General features: G+C 43.3%; 1 long non-coding RNA gene across 1 annotated transcript; it reads right to left on the bottom strand.

Annotated features, from left to right (window-relative positions):
• Positions 1-785: 785 nt before the first annotated feature.
• On the bottom strand, positions 786-20,987 carry LOC309639994. The gene is made up of 2 exons (XR_014251971.1): positions 6,252-20,987; positions 786-5,027 (listed from the first exon to the last, which is right to left on the bottom strand). It is a non-coding gene; the product is annotated as an uncharacterized lncRNA (long non-coding RNA).
• Between the last annotated feature and the right edge of the window lie 1,585 nt (positions 20,988-22,572).

Below are 22,572 nucleotides of genomic sequence, written 5' to 3'. Positions count from 1 at the left end.
TGGGCCCCTGAGCACTCAGCGCTTTGCGGAGAGTGACGCTGTGCATTTAAGGGCTCAGTTGCATGGACAAGCTGTAAGTGCTAGAGAAGTTCAGAAGATAAAAGGGTGCTGGGGTGATTAGAGAAGACTCATGGGGAAGGTTCTATCCAATCCAGGTCGTAAAGAAGGGGGAGAGCTATTTTTCGAAGCCATTCTAAATTCAGTCAGAATCTCTAACCCCTTGCTCCTCAAGATAAGGAACTTCAACACTTGAACATCCCCCCAAACTTTCCCCACTTCCCATCTTCCAAACGTTAATCTAACGTATTGTGTACAGAAAAAAATTAGCTTACTATTATTTTTGACAATCGATCCAACATATATTAACCATTGGTTCACCATCGCCTCTCCATCCCATACCTTCCAACTTCATTTTCTTCTTTCTGAGCGTAGCTATTGTTCAGTGATCCTTTCAGCAAGGGTCTCTGAGAGGCAACACGCTTAGCCCTTGTGTGTCTGCCAATGTCTATTTTACCCTCACTCCTGGACTCTCTTTTACCTGGGCAAAGACTCTGTCTAGCATTTACTCTCAGTGCTGAAAAGGCTGCTGTTCTTTTGTGGCTAGTGGGACTCTTCTTGCTGCTTGCTAGTAAGGTTTTTCTCTTTGTTCTCTATGTTTGCCAGTTTCATTATATCTCCACTTGGCTTGTCCCTCCATTCAGGTATCCACTTAAATGCCAACTCTTCAGAAAGATCTTCCTCAACCCTTGCCTAAAATAGCTCCTCTGAAGGTCCTTTGCTCTGACTTATCTTTCCTTCATAGCACATATCTACAAAGGAATTTGTATTATACATATATAACTTGCATGTATTGTACTATACACGTACATTATACATGCATTCCTCTACCGAGTCCCCTAGAACAGCGCCTGGCAGTAAATGGCTCAATAAATAGCTGCTGGTAAATGAATGGTTATACCTACATGTGGGGGGTTGTGGTGGTTGTTGAATTTATCCTGCCCGGCTCTTTCGACCGTAACATCTTCAGTCTGGAAACACTGGCTATTTCCTACGGTAAGTGGTTTAGCGGCTTCTGCAGAGAAACCGAACCAATAGGTATAGACGTGTTTATAGATATAGATACAGATCCTATAAATAGATAGAGTTTGTATATATGTGTGTGGTAGATAGATAGATTGATAGATGGATAGATAGATAGATAAGTGATAGATAGATAGATAGATGATAGATAGATAGATAGATAGATAGATAGATAGATAGATAGATAGATAGAGATTGATTTTAAGGAATTGGCTCATGCAATTGTGGAGGCATGGTAAGTCCAAAATCAGTGGGATAGTCTGGCAGGCTGGAGAACCAGGAAATAGCTGCCTTTCGAGTCCAAAGACAGACTTCAAGCAGAATTCCCTCCTCTTCCAGGGACCTCAGTCTTTTTCTATCAAGGCCTTCAACTGATTGGATGATGTCCACCCACATTATGGAGGGTAATTTGCTTTACTCAAAGTCTGCTGATTTAAATGTTAATCTCATCTGAAATATATCTTCACAGAAACATATGGAATAATGTTGAGCCAATATCTGGGTACCCGGGGCTAGCCAGGTTGACGCATAACATTGACCATCACAGGCTCCCACCTGAGCAGGAAGCGCTCTGTGTATGCCTGCCTGCCTCGCTCCTATTTTGCATGGCTGCCTCTGTGTGGTCTCGGGTCTGCTCACTTCCAGCTGGCTCCTGCCTCTTGGCTCCCCACTGGAGTTATTTCATACCCAATTCTCTGGCTTCATGCAAGAGTTCCAGTTTCCCACAAGGAGTAGGACAGGCCCTGCAGACTTTCCCAAGCAGCCCCAGAAGTCCTGTGCCTACGGCCCTTATCTGATCATGAGTCCTGTGGGCCCTATGACTTCACTGTCCCCTCTCACCACCGTGAGTTTCCTCTACATTCAGGTTCATAGAGGATTTCTGCTTGTTTTGGAGGGGGGGTTGTAAATTTTTTAAATTTTAAAACAATATTTCATCCTGAGCAGTTGGAGGGGAAGGTGGAAGAGTGTATACACTCACTCTGACATCCGATTGGAAGTCAGTGGGAATCAAATAGGTCTAAGAGAGATGGGAAGGCATCCTGGGCCAGCAAAGCTGGAACACCCATGGGAGTGAGCATGTCACATGCAGAGGAAAGCTAAGCGCCCTTCTTGAACATTCTAATATTCAAGCACCTGCCGTGGGCTGTGCAGAATGCTTGAGGCAGTGACGTACAACACATATGCACGCCTGTTCTCACAGGCCTTGCAGCCAGGCTGGGGTGAGCATGTTGGGCAGAGTGGGAGGTGGGATTTGATAACTCAGGGTCAGATTTAAAAGCACCTCAGAAGTCTGATAAGAGGCTTGACTTGACTTCCTAAAAAAACAGAGCTGCAGGATTGGGGGGGCATGGGGGTTACATGCTGGAAGCTATGTTTAAGAAAGTGAATTTGGTAGTGGAAAACTAGAGGCAGGGCATCAGCTAGGAGTCAATGACGTAATTCTTGGTTTGCCTTGGACAGTACATATTTATGTCTCTTGTCCCAGTATAATTATTTATAGTATCCCTTTTTCATTGTCAAAGTGTCCTATGTGGATGATCAATTACCATGTTACCTAGCTAGAAGCTTGAGAACATGAGCTTCTTGCGGGTAAGGCCTGTGGTCTCTTTGTCTTTGTACCTCAAATGTGCAGTGCCTGACACATAACAAACATTTCACTGTCGAAGAAATGAATGACTGTAACACAGGAATCAGAAAGGGCAGTTATGACGGTAGCAAGAGATTGAAGCTAATGCAGTATTTATGAAACCAGAGTTTCAGGGAGGAAGCTATGGTAAACAAAATCTAGTGTTCCAGGAAAAGCTAGGAGACCACAAGAAATAAAATGAACATGGGCTTCTTGGAGACATGACTAATCCCAGGTCTCGGAAAGTACAAGACCAGCGTGAAATATCTTGGACCAGAAAGCAAGAAAGTGCTGAGAGACTAAGTGGGCCTATGTCAAAGGACACACACAGGCACTCGCTTAAAGGGGCTCCCACTGGCCACATTTGTGTTGATTTGAGCTTCAAAAAGAATAATGACGGCTATGGGTTATGAAACAGAAGAAAGGAAATCTTGAGTCTGTACTGGTACTGAACAAAACAGGATCGGAGGAGGCTCTTTTTAACCTAGGAACACCAGCCAATAAGGAACTAGAAAATTGCCATTTTGCAGCCATCAGTGTAATAACTGGTTGAGGCAAGGGTAATCCATGAATGCTAAAATCAGGGAGAGAAAAGCTGTGGGAAACAGGATATTCACATGCTCTCAAAAGAATGCTTTTAATTACAAACGGGAAAAAGATACTTTTACAATGGAGAAATCTGGCAGAAAAAAACATAGTTACCAAACAAGTGATGGGACAGCATCAACATGTACCTCCTGATGTGATGCAACTGGAAGTACACAACGTCATTTAGGTGGTATTCTTGACAAAACATAAAACAGAACAATGTTTAATCTGGATCTAAACATGAGGAAACAATCCGATAAGCCTAGAATGAGGGACATTCTGCAAGACAATTGGCCTGAACTCTTCAAAAATGTTAACTATCATCAAATTTCATAAAAGAGGATGGAACAATCTAGAATTCTGAATTCTAGATTAAGGGAGCTCGGAGAAACAAAATAAAGACAATATATGAAATTTATCTGGGTCCTGGATTTAAAAACAACGACAACAACAAAACTTCAAAAGACATTTTGGGGGACAACTTAGGGTTTTGACTATAAACTGTCTATTAAATGATCTTATTGAATCAATGTTAAATTCCTTGCAAATAATAGTGTATTGTAGTGAATGCCTTTAAAAAAATTTAGGCAATAATTGCTTAAGTATTCAGGCTGAAATATTCAGGTGAAATGTCATGATAAACACAACCTTCTCTCAATTACTCTGCCAAAACAGACACACACACACACACACACACACAGCAGAAGAGCAAATGTGGCAAAATGTTAGTAATTTGGTGAAGTGGGGTGAAGGATATACAAGTAGTCACTGTATTATTCTTTCAACTTCTGTATGGGTTGGAAATTTCAAAATAAAAAAGGAAAGGGGAGAGTAAAAAAAAAAAAGGAAAAAGAAAGCCTGGAGGCTTTTCAATGAAATAGGGCATCTGACAAGCTTCAAGGGGGCGGGTGATTTGGAGTGAGAGAGAGAAATCAATTGCCACAGGTTAAGGAGGTGACAGAGAGGAAAGACGTAAAAGTGAAGACTGTCAATAAGAATGAGGAGAAAGGAGAAAACAGGATCAAATGAATGTGTTTTGTGGTTTCGTTTTTTTTTTTTTTTTTTTTAAATAGGAGAGTTGTATAATGGTTTGAAGGTAGAGGCACCAAGTGAAAATGAAGTAGCTGATAACAGTGACAGGGCAGGATGAGCCAAGCTGGGGAAATACTATCTTGGATGTGTGTGGAGAAGTCACTTAGGTCACCCGAGACACGCTTCCACCAGGACTGGTGGTTGGAAGCTGTTCCCTCTCCCCAGCTCCCTACCCTTAAAAAATCCACACTGGTGTTTCCTCCACGGCTTTGGAGAGGTCATTTCTCTTCTGCAGCCACCCCAGTCCTCCGTCATCTGAAGACTTCTACAGGAATGGATTAGAGAGACTTCTACAGGATTTCACCTCATGTTTGTTTATTAATAATTCCCTGAAGAGGTCACTTCCACCAGAGATTCACGGAGGGGTCCCTGACACTGTTTCCCTAGACCCCATTTCAGCTCACCTGTTCTTCATCTTCACAAGGCAGACATCACTCCCAGCAGAGCGTCCCCAGCACCAAATCCATAAATCCATTCTTTCTATTCTACAACCGTGAGGCATGATGGAAAGCTGGAAGCATAGTGCATGAAGGCAGGTTGAAAATGGAGGCAACATATCTCTGAGAAGTTAAAGTCCATTGTCATCTCCAGGTTGTGTTTTAGAGGTTTCTGATGCCATGACTGGTCGTATGAGATTTATCTTGAGTAAAGGGAGAAGGTAGGAGCAGGATATTTTTACATTAAATGTTTAATACTTACCCAAAACAATATATGTAATGATACATGTACACAGTTTAAAAAGCCAAGTAGTACTAATAAGCTTGTGATTAAAAAAACCAACACTCCCCTTTCGCTTCCCTTTCCACATCTGGTTTCCATCATTTACCAGCTGCTTCTGATATTTACAGCCATATTTCTAAATGATACGTTTATACTAATACTTCTTGCTTAATTTTACTTATTATCTGTTCATTTTCTTCAATTGAAGATAAGCATTTAATGACCTTATCAGCACCACCGCTTCACCCACATAAACACAAAAACATACCAGAGCCACTCTCTCTCTTCTCACCCTCCCAACAAGAGTTATATCACAGTTTCTGGTTAAATCAATAGTCATAGTTTACATTCTTATTTATTGCATCACTTTAATAAGTTTCCTGGATTCCCTGAGTGTGAGGCCAGACTGCTTGGGGAGCATCTCTAGCCTGTGGGAACTTGACCTGAGGTAGCAGAACCTCCTTAGGCTGGACCACTGGGCTTTCACAACAGTCTTGGTCTGGCAGCCACAATAGGAGCTCCAAGTTACCGAACGAGCAAAATTCCTTGGAAAACCAAGTAAATGTGATTTCTCACCCCTTTCTAAACCAAGGGTCCAGCTTATATACAACTTCAGAAGCTCCAGGTAAACGATAGGAGAAAAACAGTAGCAAATTGACAAACTGAGCAGATGTGCTCAAGAATGTGTGGTGAAGGTCACATTATCACCCACATTACTGGTCAACACACTTTAAATGTCACCAGAAACGTGGGTAAATTGCAATTTTAGACAGAGAGCATCAACAATATAGAATTATTGACCAGATTCTTGGCAACAATTGAGAATTTTCTTTTTCAGCCGCACAGTGCGGCATGCAGGGTATTAGTTCCCCGACCAGGGATCAAACCTATGCCCCCTGCAGTGGAAGGGTAGAGTCCTAACCACTGGACCGCCAGGGAATTCCACAACTGACAATTTAAAATGTTTCCGATTGCTATGGAAACAAAACCAGAATACCAGTAATTATCAATAATTTCTCACGCTGAAACTCAAACCCAGCTCTGATTTCCATAATAAGCTAGATGTGTTTCCAAAAAATGTTCAACATCCAGGGATTTTGTTACACCAAAGGCAAAGTCAAATTTGAATAATCCCTCTTGGTACCTGCTTGCCTATGGTGCCTCAGCTTGTTCTCAGGACTCCCAAACAGGAGAGATAAAAGCGCTCATTGTACTGAAGATGAAGCTGGGAACAGAGGAAGGATCACATCATGTGTCAGAGCCGGGGCTGGGGGTGCCTTACACTCCAAGACAAACCTTGAATTGAGCAAGAGCTGGTTCTTAAATGGTGTGAGTGAAAAGGCGCCTTTCAGAATAAGGGTCCTATGTCTCTCAGCCCTGTGCTCCAACACTTAACACTGGCCTGAAAGACAGAAGGAAAACATGTCTTCAAGACTCTCCTTTCCTCCAGATCCATCAGGTTTGCCTTCAGAGTTCACCATCGCCCTTGATTCCTGCAATAAAGAGAATTCCATATTGTTCTTTGTCAGACACTAAGTGCACGTCCAGGCTTGAAACATTGCCTTGGTCAGAGTATTCACTGTTTTCCCTCACCTATCTATTAAGGCTCTTGGTTTGGCCCTTTCCCCTCTACTGCCATACATCCTCGGATCTTTTCCTCCAATAGTAGCAAGTCTCCTTTGATCCCCACATCCTCTTCTAGTTCTTATCCTCTCTCTTTCTTGTCTTCACAATCAAACACCTGAAAGTGGTGGTCAGGGCTTCCTATCCACCTCCTCACCCTCACTTCACTCCTGGACCACAAGATCATCATTCCTTATCACTGCACTTAAATTACCTGTGATAACATGACCACGACTTAGTCATCAAAAGAAGTACGATGGATTCTTCCCAAGCCTTACTGTTTTTTCACCTTTGTGTAATAATTCAGATTACTGATGACGCCTTGCTTTGAAAATCTCTTTCCAGTTAGTTTTCATATTACTGTTTCTCCTTCTACCTCTGGCCACTCATTCTGTTTCTTCTGCTGATTCTTTTCTTCCACTAGTTTAGTGTTCCCTTGGGTTCCATCCTGGGTCTTCCTCTCCATGTCCGCCATATATATCCTAGGTAATATCATTCGTACTCAATGTTCTGTCTACCAAAAACAGCTTTGCCAACGACGGACAAACCTCTATCTATATAGTCTTCTTTTCCAGCCTCTGTACTCATCTAGTCATCTGCCAATAGGAGCTTTCCACTTAGATATTGTACATACTCAACAAAAGCACCTTGTTCAAGGCTAAATGTTTTCTCTCCTCCAATACCCTCCTTCAAATATCTCCTTTCCTTGTATTTGCTAATACTAGTGAAACCACAACCCTGGACGTCCTTTTTGACTTCACCACCAACTTTATCTACCTCTCACCTTGCCCAAATGAATCTCCAGATTCTACCTCTTAAAGTGGTAAATTCATCCCTCCATAATTGCCTCAGCTCCAGCCTTCCTAATTTCTCACCAATGACTGCAATTCCCTCCTACTGGCTTTCTCTACATACGATCTTGCCTCTTCTAGTCTATATTGCCACTAGAATTTTATTTGCAAAAATGCACGTTGGCTTATATCACTACAGGCTTTAAATCACTCAGGGACTCACCTCTATATTCAATACACAGTTCAAAAACTATCAAGACCTTCATGATTTGACCCTTACTACCTCTCTTATCTCATATCTCAACATTCCCAATGCACACCTGCATTCTAACCAAAGATCTACCGTCCATATCTTTGAATTTTTCAATATGTCCTCTGCCTGGAATACCCATGACCAGTTCATCCTGGCCAATGACTTCCATCTTTCAAGACAGCTTAAGCATCACCTCCTCCAAGAAGCCTTTCCTTTGACCTACCCCCAGGATAAGGTAACAGCCTTTTCTTTTTTCTTTTCCAGCTTTACAGAGATATAATTGATGTATAACATTGCGTATTTTTAAGGTTTACAACATGTTGATTCGATACGCTTATCCATTGCAAAATGATTACTACCATAGAGTTAGCTAAAACCTCAGTCACATCACCTAATTACCATTTCTTTTCTTGTAGTGAGAACATTTAATATCTACTCTCTATAACTTTCAAGTATATAGTATAGTATTATTAACTATAGTCACCATCCTGTACACTAGATCCCTGGAAACTATTCATCTTATAACTGGAAATTTGTACTCTTATTGTACCAACATCTCCCCATTTTCCTCCACCTCCCAGCCCCTGGTAACCACCATTCTAGTCTCTGTTTCTATAAACTCGGCTTTTTTAGATTTCACATATAAGTGAGATCATATAGTAGTTGTCTTTCTGTGTCTGACTTATTTCATCAATAGTGGTCTTTCTTGTGAGCTACCAGGCACCCTGTTCTCACCCATTTTATGGAATATTCGCCCTACATTGTAATCACTGTTTGTCCTGACTTTCTTCTCCCACTAGATTATAAGCAACTTGAGTGCAGGAATCATATTTTGTTTGTCTATCTGTCCACTACTGTCTAGCCTAGCCCTTGACACAGAGGGGTGCTGAATAGATCTTTATTGAATACATGAGCAGAATAAATGAAGTAAGTATGGAGAAGTGTCAAAAGACCATGGTTCTAAAGACTATAAGAAAAACAACTAGAAGTTTCTACAGAAGGCTGTGTTTAGACAGGAGTTTAAAGTTCAAGCTACTAGACCCGGTGATTACGTAAAGTTCACTATGTAAATAGACTGTATAAGATTGCAATAGTAATGATGTTCATTGGCTTTCATTCTACGGAGATTTAAACCTCAATACATATAAAAATCAGGCAGGCACTGTAGTAGTAGAGTGAACAAGACAGAGAATTCTGCCCCTCCTCCCCACCCTCATACCTGTTCATGCAACTTACAGTTGATTATTTCAATACCATCTCCCTATATTCCAGGCACTATCCTTAGTGCTTTATAGGCATTTGCATTTAATCCCCATTAAAAACCTTGTTAAGCTGATGTTATTCCCATTGTACAGAGAAAACCAAGTCTCATGGAGACTAGGTAAATTGCTAAAGGCCACACGGTAAATGGTAGAGCAAGGATTTAATCCCAAGTATATCTGATTACTTTTCCTGCTCTTAATCACTCTAAGAACAATACAAACTTAACTTGAAAATCATTCATCTTCTATTCAGATATTTGGTTATTGTGGTTTCCCTATAATTCTTAAAGTTATGTAGGAAGTTTATTTCAACTCTCTTTGTATAGATAGTACTATTAGCGTGGGGAGAAGGATTTGTTATAAAAATTGATCCAAAAAAATATAGAAATTTTGTAAGCAAGCATTTATGTTCCAAAGCCACGAAACTATGCATAATAGTGTGATTTACCACCCTCTTCTGGTCTTTGGAGCCTGGAGAATGGGGGGAATAGAATAGTTTTGAAAGGTAAGAACCTTACCTTGAGCACGTGCCGTGCTTTGGGTGAGCTCTGCCTCTTCTTTCTCACAAAGGTGATGTCATTCGGAAGCAACAGCGTGTGCATGATTATATGACTGGTGTACAAGAGGCCACTTGCTACTTGGGGCAGCAAAGTTATTCAAGGTGTTCAGAAAAATAAATCTGTATCCCACTGAAGTGTTCTTTAACAAATGAGTTCTGCAGGGAAAAAGGAATTTGACTACAGTAGAGATGGAGCCTGAGAGAGATAGAAAGGCAGCAGCAAAATCTATAACGACAAGGCAGCTACCTTTCCATGTGGTTCCAGGAAGGCTTTCCAGAATCCCTGGGAGGGGAAAGTTTGTGTTTCAGTGGAAAACTAGACATTGTCTATAGCATACTTTTCCCCCACCATCTGAAGCTGAGTCTATGGGAACTATTTTACAACTGTGAAACGTGTAGGTAACTGACAGCAACGCAAGATAATTCTTGTCTATACACATACAAATGAATTCTGCCTGGTTGGAGGATGACCCTCTCTCTTGTGGAAAAACCAATTTTGCCTCTGTTTGCACATTCATTTCAACATTCCTTTACTTTATTTATTTTTTAAAAATATTTATTTAATTATTTTAGTTGTGCTGGGTCTTAGTTGCAGCATGCGAACTGTTAGTTGCGGCATGCATGTGGGATCTAGTTCCCTGACCAGGGATCGAACCCAGGCCCCCTGCATTGGGAGCACGGAGTCTTATCCACTGTGCCACCAGGGAAGTCCTGACATTCCTTTACTTTAAAAAATTTTATTCTTTACCTTATTCCTTACTGCTTATAGCCAGTGATCTGCCTGGTTTTCCCATTACGACTAAAATAAAATCTTTAAATTGAGTTCTTGTTCATATTCTTTTGAGGATATATCCTTTCGAATTTATCTTTATGACTGAGAATTCACCAGGGAGGCCCTGCCTCTGGTTCTGCCCCTTCCGCCTTGACCCAGCTTGCTACTTAGTTCCAAGGTGTGGAAGTTCCCACGTGCCAAGCCTCAGGTTATGGCTCTCGCACTTGGGAGCAGATAATGTCCACCCTCGGCAACCTTGAGGGTCCCCACAGGTTGACAAATGGCTCCCCTTTGATGTCTTATCCAAAAGCTGTCAACCAATGCTCAGAATGGTATAACATTTTGATCAGCTTTATTAATGATGAATAAAATTCATCATTTAAGTGTGCTCTTCGACGAGTTTCAACAGCTGTGCGGAGTTGCCTACCATCACCACAATCAAGATATAGAACATTTCCATCCCCCAGAAGTCCCCTTGTGCCCCTTTCCAATCAATCCCCCCTCCCCACCTGCAGCCCTTGGCAGTCACTGACCTGCTGTCTCACCATTGGGTTTGTCTTTTCTAGAATTTCATATAAATAGGATCACACGACATTTAGTCTTTTTTTCCTTTATTTTTTTAAATTGATGTATAGTTGATTAACAATGTTGTGTTAATTACTGCTGTACAGCAAAGTGATTCAGTTATACATATATATACATTCCTTTTTTTAAAATATTCTTTTCCATTATGGTTTATCACAGGGTATTGAATATAGTTCCCTGTCTTATACAGTAGGACCTTCTTGTTTGTCCATTCTATATACAAACGCTTACATCTGCTGACCCCAATCTCCCACTCCATCCCTCCCCCAACCCCCTCCCGCTTGGCAACCACCAGTCTGTTCTCTATGTCCCTGATGCTGTTTCTATATCATAGTTCATTTGTGTCTTATTTTAGATTCCACATATAAGTGATATCATATGGTATTTGTCTTTCTCTTTCTGACTTACTTCACTTAGTATGATGATCTCTAGTTGCCTCTAAGCAACATTTAGTCTTTTACGTCTGGCTTCTTTCACTTAGCATAGCACTTGTGAGATTTACCTACGTTGTTTTGTGTATGAATAGTTCATGCCTTGTTATTGCTGAGTGATATTCCATTGCATGGATTTACCACAATGTATGTATCCATTCACCAGTTGATGGACATTTGGATTGTTTCCAGTTTGGGGTTGTTATGAATAATAATAATAAGTGGGATTACTGGGTCGTATAGTAAGTATATGTTTAACTTTAAAAGAAACGTTCAAACTTTTCCAACGTGGCTACCATTTTCCATTCCCACCAACAGTACATGAGAGTTCCAGTAACTCCACACCCTCACCAACACTTGGCATTGTCACTCTTTCTAATTTTAGCTTTTCTAGTGGGGCATGTAGTGTTAGCCCAGTGTAGTTTTAATTTGCATTTCCTTAACAATTAATGGTATTGAGCATCTTTTCATGTATTTGTTTGCCATCTGTACATCTTCCAGGGTGAAATTTCTATTTAGATTTTCTGCCCATTCTTTAATCAAGTTGTTTATCTTCTTATCACGGAGTTTTAAAAGTGCTTTATATATTCTGAATACAAGTCCTTTATGAGACATTTATTTTGCAATTATTTTCTCCCAGTCTGTGGCATGAGAAAGCCATTACATTTTGACAAATAAGAATTTTCTCATTCAGAATCCCTGGAAATGCAAACCAGTACACCGTGTCTGTTGACGTCAGCAAAGCAGCAGCCAGCCTACGGAGGAGGGAAGAAAACTAATATGCAGCTCCAGAGTTCAACCTCAAAGGAAGCTGCTCTCTGTTTTCAGCCCCATCTCTTGATTTTCTTGCATTTTATTGATTCCAATTATTTTCTTTCCTATGTCACTTGCTTTCTGTAGCTACTGCAATTTTAGACAGAAACATGTATTTGGAAGAGCCATCTGTTTCTTTCCTGCTGCAAATGAACATCTCGGCTTCCATATTTCATGGTGAGCCCCAAATAGTAAAAACGCAACAAAGCCACTCACATGGAAATTGTTCCTGATTGCTCCCAATTCAACCTCTGGATGATATACTGCTCTCTCTAACTTCTAGGGACAAACTTGTCTGACATCTTCAGTCTTTGGGGGGAGATAAGAAGGAGAAAGTTCCCAGTGAAAGGAAGCCTTGTGGTATCCATTGTTTTATTAAAACACTGACCCCATAGAAAAGAATTTCTGCTGGAAATATAAGGCAAGGTCCAATGTTTAGCAGTGCAAGAAGGACTCACGGACCTCCCCGGTCTCTCCTGAAGTAGCTCATAAGACCCTCACGAGAGAGGTGCCCTCCCCATACCCGGAGGAAAAGAGCGTTCTTATCTCTGAAGACTGAGGAATAGGGAAGAACAGACCTTGCTAACCACCTCCACTCCCATCCCTGTTTACTACTCTTAGCTCATACCCTCTTGTCTTATCCTGTTTTTCCAGAACTTTCCACTGTTCATCATTTCTCTTGGCCTCACCCTGTACTCCAGCCATTGCTATGGAGACCAGGTCCACTCAGCTTTGCCCAGCTTCCCATAGACACAGCTCAAGAATGCCTCGTCCCGAGCCTTCTCCCCTCAGCTCCTGCTTCCAGCCCTGGAGCTTCCCTGATGCGGGTGCTGCTCTACATTCACACAGGCCACCTAGAGTGGACTGGGGAGGAGTGGGATCCTTATGCCCAGTGGTGGCAGGACTCTTGGAGAAGTACGTCCCCCTTTGGCCCCTGGGCAGCCAGTTCTGAGGGTGTCACAGGAGGCTTCTCGGAAGGTTCCAGCAGGACGGAGCACCAGATGCTTGTAGCATGACCGGCTGGATAACGCATCTTTGTTTTGGCTTTCCCCGCTCTGTTCCCTTGCTCTGTCTCTCAAGCCTGCTCCCTGGGATCGGGTACACTCCCAAGTAGATGACTGGCAGGCAAGCCCTTTTTAGGCTCCTCTTTCAGGAAATTCAAGCTAAGACAGAGGAAGTTAAATAACGAAGCAAGGGAGCAAACAAACAAACACATGTGTGTGCATGTGTTTATATGTATATAGGATTTCTTTTTCTACCCTTCCAATTTCCGGTTTGGTCACTGATACGCTGATGCATTCAATCCCAGCCAACCACCTGGTAATTGAACACTGTAACATCCCAGCTTATGCAAGTGCACCCACCCCACCCCCACGCCCAGACAGGTTTGCACAACTCAGATTTTGCAAAAGTGATAATGACTCCTAAATTGACATCCTGAGTTTTAAAGGTACAGAACCTGTAACACAAACTGTATGTGTATAATATACTTTCAAATAGTTTTTACTGTTGAAGTCACCAAAATATTTTCACATGCGATGGAAGAAGGATGCTGGCCCCTTCTTTAGCTTTAGGTTTAGCATTTTATTTCTTACTTTAGGTCAGTGGTCTTAGATTTACAAATGGCCCTCCACTCTTGTTCTCTCCTGGTGGCTTTTGGGATAAGATTGGAAGGAGATGAGGGTAAAGACACAGGCACCCCGGAAATAACATGATTTGGCACCGTTAGAAACCCCACAGGAGCACCATAAACCTGAAAACAAAAAGCCTTTCTCCTGGGACCTGCCGCCTCCCCTGAGCCCTTGCTCCGTGACATTAGCTTAGTGTGTGTTTTCATGCATAATGCAACCTCTTCCACGTCTCTAATATGCTATCAGCAGCTTCTGGAACAATTTGTATGGGTCAGATCTGCGTTAGTCATGGCTTGTGGGACCTGAGGAGCAGCTGTACCTGATCACGAAGGGAGACCAGAAGGCTTGTTTTGAGTCTCTGCTTAGCCTCTCTCTGTGATACCAGAAAGGACTGGAATTTTTTGTTCCTAGTTTTCCGATACTTATGAGCAGCCTTATGAAAAAGTATCCATTCGCCTGTTTATTTTTAACTATCATATTAAACATTCCAGCAGAAAAATACAAGATCAAAACCCCCAAAGGTCAAATGCCTGCTTCCTAGCTGGAGTTTCAAAACTGCTTAGAAACTGCAAGCCGCCTAATCCCAGGGCATTAATATTCTGGGAAAGCGCGGAGGACGCCCGTCCCTATGGGAGCGTCTCCTGGGTTTGGAGGCGGTGAACATTCTGTCAGGCGAAAGGAAACACACATTAGCCAAATCCAAGCAGACTGCTCAGATGCTGTAAAAGATTCCCAGTAGAACTCCTTAAAGCTTTTCTGACTGATCTTCGACTTCAAGGTTATGCCCAAGCAAAGCGCACTGGAAGCTGATGTATTGCATCGAGGCTGGCGACTCACCAGAATCAAACCAGTGCAGACCTTTGACAGATCTGTCCCCTCCGCTGAGAGACGAAGTGGGGCTGGGCTCGAAGCGTCTAAATCCAGCCCATGGATTCCTGGAACTCCCAGCTTGGTCAGAGGCTCGGGATGGGAGGTGAGAAGTACAGGAGACTCATTTTCCCTCTGCTGCCTGTCACACTGCCTTTCCTGATATTATCTAAACACTCCAAGCCACAATGTAAATAAAAATCAGCATTAAGGAAAAGGCTGAGATTTTGTTTGTACATGCCTGGAAAGGTCATTACCAAAGGAGATGAAATGGCCTGACCCTTTGGCTCACCTCTGGGTCCATAGGCTCCTATACCTTATACATGTTCTCGCCTCATAAATCCCTTAAAATTCAGTGGGCTCACAAATTTGCCAGATCTGCTGAGAAAGAGGACCTGGGAACAGACTCTCAGATGGCACATGGAAAGAAGCCCCTGTCTCCCTTCTACACCAGGTTAAGATGGAGAGGTGTCAGCAATTCCTGAAAACCTCTGCCCTGAGGGACTTCAGACAGGAACAGAAAAAATAAGGGGACTTTGGACGATTGCTACCAGCAGAAGTCTGGGAAATGACCAGGTCAGGTATTTGCTGAGCTATTTAATGAGGCTGCACAAGCAATAAGAAGAGGTTGATAGGGTTTTAGTGTCACTGAGGTTTCCAGGGCGAATTAAAGAAAGCAGTGAAGTAAGAGGAGAGTGGATTTAAAAATTAACCTGTGTGTGAATGTACTATGTTCAGAACAGGAATTAAAAAGCAAACAAGGATTAATTGACCCCTTCCTTCCCCAGAAGCAGGGCACTGGCATTTCAGGAGCAAAATTGGTTGGTTGAGAATTCGCTCAGCTAGATAATTAAACCAGGAAGCCGATCAACACTCAGTAGATGGGATTTAGAATCCCACTGACAAGCTACAGAAGAATCCAGAAAGGAAGCTGAGAATGGCTGTTTGGTTCAGACACGATTGGATCCTAAAGGTTTCTGAGTTAAAAAAAAAAAAAAAAATAGTGCTTTGCTCTCCTCTCTTGCTTTAAAAACTCTTTTGATTCAGTATTAACCCAAAATAAGGATTCCCACTCAAAGCAGTTCTCTCGGTGGCAGGTGACAGATGGAAAGGGCCCAATCTGTGATTACGTGGTTCACTTATGCAACTGCAATTAAGCTGCCTGTGAAGTTCACGTAGCTAAATAAAAATTACAACCAAGTTACTTATTAGCTACCTTGAACCTGCCTCCCTGGGAGCTGGAGGGGTGGTGAGAGAACCAATTTCCAAGTGAGCTGGAGTGATCCGCCTCGCTATCTGCTGGGCTCAGATGGGTCCTGAGCATCCTGTGCACGACTGAACAACCAGAGCCGCCCAGAGATGTCTCAAGACCGATCAGATTCGTAGACCCACCAGCAACCTGCCAAAATGCTCAGGTCCTAATCAGAGGAACCTAATCTAACTCTCCTACAAATAAGTGATGGGCCCCAGGCCCTTCTCTTCTGCACACATCAGATGAAAGTGGGAAATATCAGGCAAAGGACAAAGGCAAACGCCAAAAGGGTTTTCTTCAAAGCGCAGGAAGGGGGGAAGCTCTGTTATAGGGGAGGGTTTAGGGCATAGACATCGCCAAGGCTGTTTCACCTGTTACTGCTGCTTGTTGGTCTCGAGATTCTCTGGGGAAGAGGTGGAGTGGAAGGAAAATCTAGGGGTAACAGCTCACAATTGGCCCAGTGACCATGGTCACCTCTCAAGCACTCATTCAGGATTTCCAGGATTCCTGGGACTTCTGGAGGAGCCAGTTTCTCCCACTTCTTGCTTGACAATTCATGGATTTCGCTAGATACATAGCAGTTTGGCTTTCTGGCAGGGAAAAATGAAGGAGATGACCCTGTAGCAAAAGACTCTTGGAGACACAAATGGCTAAAACATAGGAAAACACACAAGAGAAGGCAACTCATTTTATCCAGGGAGAGAGAGATCCTTACAGGGTATGAGCGAGTGAGTTGTATCTTGGAGGATCCATGTTATAAAATTCTGGAGTCATTCATAGAGACAGAAAGTAGAGCGTTGGTTACCAGGGGCTGGAGGGAGGGGAGGTGGGGAGTTAGTGTTTAATGGACACAAAGTTTCAGTACAGGATGATGAAAAATTTCTGGAGATGGATGGTGGTGATGGTTGCACAACTATGTGAATGGATTTAATGCCCTTGAACTGTGCACTTAAAAAGATAAATTTTATGTTAGATGTATTTTACCATAATAAAAATAAATTTGAGAGTCATGCGATGACAATGTAATTTCCTGTGTAATTCATATACGTAGACATATAGTCTACGGCTAAGTCTTCTCCATGTTTTTTAAAAAACATTGCTAAGGCAGGGGGAGGGATAAATTAGGAGTTTCGGATTAGCAGATGCAAACTACTATTTTTATAAAATGGTTAAACAACAAGGTCCTACTATATAGCACAGGGAACTACATTCAATATATTGTAATAAACTATAATGGAAAAGAAAGACAAACAAACAAAAACATTGCTGAGGGACACCCGAAAGATAAAGACCTCAGGGTGTCAGAGATGCTCCTGTATCCATTCAACCTCAAGGCGTTTGTGTGAAACATTTCCCAAAGAACATGTCAGCCCAGGTCCCTGTGTCCTCAGCCTGCTGTGGGTGCATCTGCCCCTGTGCCCTGAACCCTCCCCATGTCCAGGCAGGGTTGCCGAAGAGCCAGAGCTTGTCTTCTTGACACTTAGTCGCCCCTGCCCTTTCTGCTTTTCTTATCCAGTCATCAGTCTCTTTTCTTTCCTGATTTCAGAAAGGGATCTAATACATTCATTCACACAGAGGTATAAGGGTCTAAGAAGATTTATACAGCCCACCCGCAAATATTTACATTTTACCTGGAAGCTAAGCTTTGAGCAAGAAGAGTTAAAATACAGAAATGGGAATAGAGTTTTCAACCTCTCCAACTCTTTCCCACAGGCTGTGTTTTTATGCCTCAAAATCAGATTCTGCCTGCATGTCTCAGATAACCTTAGAAATGTCTCTTCCGTAGTCTCTTTCCCTGGTCAGTTTCTCTGTCAGGCGCTACTTTCAGAAGCCCAGACAATGCTCTCGCCCATCAGCCCTCTTGGCCAGAGCCCTGCACCAAGTTAAGTTGTTCATTGGGCACAGAAATGTCTCCAAGGCACCTTCTAAATCTGCCAAGGCCAATTTAGAAACAGAAGGCTGAAGCCAAATGGAAAAGTTGGGGGAGCACTCGTGGAGAACAGAGCTGGCCTGGGCCTGAAGGCAATTTATTACTAATCCAATGAGTGGCTGCAACCAAACAAGACGCTGGCAAAGAGCACACGGAAAGTTCTATCTTCACTCAAGCCTGTAGCCTGTCCTAGAACAAAGGAGCAAAGGTTCCTTAAACATAAACACAGCTGACTCTCTGGAGGGAAAGACAGTCTCTCTTTTATATCTGCAAAACCAGAACCAGCGGGGGCTGGGCCCAGGAATCTGTATTTTTACAAGGCTCCCCAGGAGAGCTGATGGTCTAAATTAAAGTGATGACAAATAAAAAACCAAAATAGGGTGGTTTTATGTTTGCTTTTGTTCAATGTTGGTGTGCATATCAACAATAAAGAATGTGATATTCATCTTATTTATTGACTTATTTCTTAAAACAGCAGGAAGATGCTGAGATAGGAGACTCTGCTCAACATGGCAGTTCCAAATGATCACAAAGGACCTGTTGTTTCACAGTGAAAGAGTCACCAACTGTCAAGGCCAACAAAAATATGTTCTACGGCTTTGGTTTCCCTTTACTTTGCCCTGATGCATGGAAAACCCTTTTCCCCAAGCCAAGTTATAGGGCAGAAGATATATTTTGTTTCTGATGTGGGAGTGTAGGTTTAGGGGTAAAACAGAAGGCTGCAAATAGAAGGGAGGCCCCAAGGAAGACTGCAACCTGGAGAGTAAGCTATGGAATTCTACACAGAATGGTCCTACACAGATTTAGGGGAGGGGCTGATTCTGAGACAGAGAAGCCATACCGCTCTCATGTGCAGATCAGTGTGAGCACCTGTCTTAGTCTGTTGGTGCTGCCATAACAGAATATCACAGACCGGGTGGCTTGTAAACAACAGGAATGTGTTTCTCACAGCTCTAGAGGCTGCAAGTCTGAGATCAGGATGCCAGCATGGTTGGGTGAGGGCCCTCTTCTAGGTCACAGACTTCTTGTATCCCATGTGTAGAAGGGGAAAAAGAACTCTTTGGGGTCTCTTTTATAAGGGCACTAATCCCATTCATGGAGGCTCCACCCTCATGACCTAACTACCTCCCCAAGGCCCCACCTCCTAATGCCACCACCTTTGGAGTTTAGGATTTCAACATATGAATTTGAGGGGACACAGACATTCAGACTGTAGCAGCACCAATCACATGGGTGAAAGGGCCCCCCTGTGAGGGGCCAATCCATCTCATCTGAGGGCAGCTACCCCACCACCTTTCACAGTCAGCTTCCTCCTCCTGGTTCCTCTTTCCTTTTACATCAACCCGTTTACTCTCTCCCCTAACTTCCCATTTCTCTCAGTCATCCAGCCTCAAAACCTTTGAGTTGATGAGGCATAATGAAAAGAGAAATTGACTTGGGGTCTGGCAACCTGAATCCAGATCCCAACACCATGAATTTTGGGCCATGTGACTTTGGACAAGTCAATGACACTTTTTTGTAGCTCATGCCTCAGTTTCTAATAACTGCCTAGTCCACCCCACTGGGCTATTGTAGGAATCAAAATGAGCTATATGAAATGCACTTTTTATATCTCCATGTACATATGATCTTGTATTTGACATAACCTCTCACTTGCCACCATATCTGATGAGTCACCAAGTCCTGCTGATTCTGCTCTCTTTGGGTCCCTCCCACACATTTTTGCTTTTCCATTTTCATTGCTACCACTGCCTTCCTAACCTACTCGTTCAAGTTGACCTGAACCAATGGTTGTTCACTGTTACAGTATTAGGGTTTTAGCCTCTGTCAGCCTTCAGTGGCTGGAGGAAATGAGGGTCATAATCTCCTCTCCCTCTGCCTCTCGACCAGGTGGCCTGTCACAATAAAAGCAAGTCTAGAGCTGAATTCTGACACATAGAGACGCTTATCAGCCAGCAGGAGCAAACACCAGACTGCCTGGTTTGTAAGCTCTGCGAAGTCCCAGCTCTCCATTCTTTCACTCGAAAAAGCAGATGTGACAAGAAGCTAGCAGCAAGATTCAGTTAATTGGTCAGATGACAGAATTCTCTTTAAGCAGATAGACACAGAATCTAGTGGAATTCTAAGATCCAGAGGCCATTCCAAAGGACACAAGCTGCTTATACACTGCTCATGCGAAGGCAAGGGTGCCTGTACAATTTGTCTACCAATCCAACAAATACGACTCATTCCAACAACAAAAAAATAAAATCTAACGCCCAGTATGCTAATTAATACACCTTCTAATGTCCACTGGAAATACATATAACTGAAGTGTTAGCATCAAGCTCTGGAATATGATAGAACTACTCTTAAATAATCCAAGAGTACTGGGAAACTTCAGATGTTAAATAACTATGCCTAGGGTAGCAATTAAATAAATGCAAATACACACGATCATCACACTGTTTAAACAGAGTTCTTTAAAAAAAAATGTTATAGATAATATATCAATGCCACACAGGAACTTTCATTTCTCTTTGTCAAATTGTCCTTCCTTTTCCTTTGAACATAGCCCACAAGTATTAGTGTCTTTCTCCTCTTCCTCTTACCCCAAGTAAGCCCTGATTATCTGTAACAATCCTTTATCTCTCAAATGATGCAATATTACCTTTCTGTTCATTTATCTAGCAAACACTTGAACCCCTAACACAACCAAAAGCCATGCAAGCCAGGATGGGAGGGGTTAAATAAAACAGTGCCCTGACTTCAGGGAGCTCTCAGTCTGGCCAAGAGGCAGACACTGGAACTGACAATAATAATACAAGGCAGTGAATCCAAAGACAGAAGTGTGCACAGGTTACAATGGAAGCACAAAGGAGGCACTCATGAGGGGGAAAATGTCTGAGGAAGCTTCCTTCCAGAGGAGTGTCATATGGCTGAGCCTTAAAGAGTGGAGGGTTAGGCTGTGCGTTCTAGACAGAGAAGCTAAAAAAAAAAAAAAAATTCCAATAATAATAAATAATAATAGCTAAACTCTATTAAACTCCTGCTCTGTTCTTGGCACTCTTCTAGATACATCACCTCCATTGTTTCATTTACTCCTCATACTGACACTCAGAGATGGATACTATTATTATCTCCATTGTACAGAAGAAAAACCGAGGCTTAGCATATTTAAATCACTTCCCTAAGGTCACACAGCTGGGATGTGGCAGAGCTGGGATTGGAACCCAGGGTTTTCTGACTCCTAAGACATGACCTTATTCTCCATTCAGGAAACACATGCAAGCAGTTGACTGGGCTTGAAACTGAAGCTCCAGACAACACGGTGCAATCAAGTTGACGAGATAAGTCAGCCAGATGATTTTTCTCATCTAGATTGTAAGTACCTGAGTCAGTCCCATTTCTCTGTTTCTACCACAGAGTTAAACACACAATAGGAGCTCAAAGAAGTCAGGGACTGGGTTTAGAGGGAAAGAATTTCTGGAATAGCTTGCTGCACCAAATCCTGCCTGGGTAGTGATTCGTGCCTTCTTTACAAAATGAGCTGGTTTCCCTTTAAAAATAAAGCTTCTAACATGCCCAACATCAACGAAGATTTGTGTGTCTTCCATGAGGCATGCGCTGTTACGGGCAGGAGGATTCAGCAGGGAATAAAGCAGACAAGGTCCCTTTTGTCAGAGAGCTTAAAACAACTGTCTCCTAATTTGACCTCTGGTCCCTGAAAAATGCCAACCACCAGTCACAGCAGCTCTGGACGTGGGCATCCCCAGAGGCAGGCTCTACACTTGCGTGGTTCCAGCATCTTGAGCCCGTGCTCAGGACCCCGTGAGGACCCAGCCCCTCAGCCCCCGTCATCACTGCTGCGTTCCCACCCCCAAGGGGCCCAGGACAGTCACTTGTCTGGCCACCAAGAGTTTGTCCAGGGCACATCCTCCGACTTTCTAAGGTGGCCCCAGCCAGGCAGCACCTGCTGATTCCAGCGCTAGCACCCAGACTGCTGTGTGCTTTGGCCTAAGAGCTCAGCCTTGGGCAAGGCAGTGGGCTTTTTCCCCTAAGAAGAATGTCCCTTTATTCAAACTCCACTCTGCAGGAATGCCTGCAGCGCCAAAAACCAAAACAATCAACCAAACCAAAAGGATTCAAAACAGAGCATTCTGATGTGAAGTCTAGTTGTCAGATTACATTGTCTTTCTTACTCCAGATCCCAGATGTGCTGAATGTGGGGTGGAATAAATGTGCTGAAAGGTGAGGGAAACATCCCCCAGGTTGTGTGTGGACAAAGGTGGGCCCGGGGAAGCCTGGAGGCTGGGTACCCTCTCTGTCCCCAGCAGGGTGGCCGGGCAAAGTGAGGAGAGGCTGGAAACCAAGAGCTCAGACGACAGGCGGGGCAGAAGCAGGCCACTTACCTAGAGCGTGTGTGGCCTGTTGTAGGATCCTGCCGAGGCAGAGCTTAGGTTTCTGCAGGAAGTGGCCTCTCTCTCCCCCGTGGGGAATCAGCTTGCTGAGCTGGCCGAGGCCTCAGCTCCCACATGGGGCTCCCCTCCACGTCCCCTCCCATCCCAGGCCTGCGTCCCATCTCCCGCCTCCCTTACAGACTTGACCATCCCCATGGGCCCCACTCCTGCTCCTCCCATGGCGGAGCCGACGGCCCCTGCCAGAGACCCCCTCCCGGGGTTCCGGGGACAGAGGAGGCTGTGTGCCTGCTGCGCCC

The sequence above is a fragment of the Balaenoptera physalus genome (genome assembly GCF_965194825.1).
Source record: "Balaenoptera physalus genome assembly, chromosome: 12".
NCBI classification, from domain to species: domain Eukaryota; kingdom Metazoa; phylum Chordata; class Mammalia; order Artiodactyla; family Balaenopteridae; genus Balaenoptera; species Balaenoptera physalus.
Note: the sequence above shows the minus strand (reverse complement) of the source record. Positions and strands in the feature narration are given on the sequence as shown.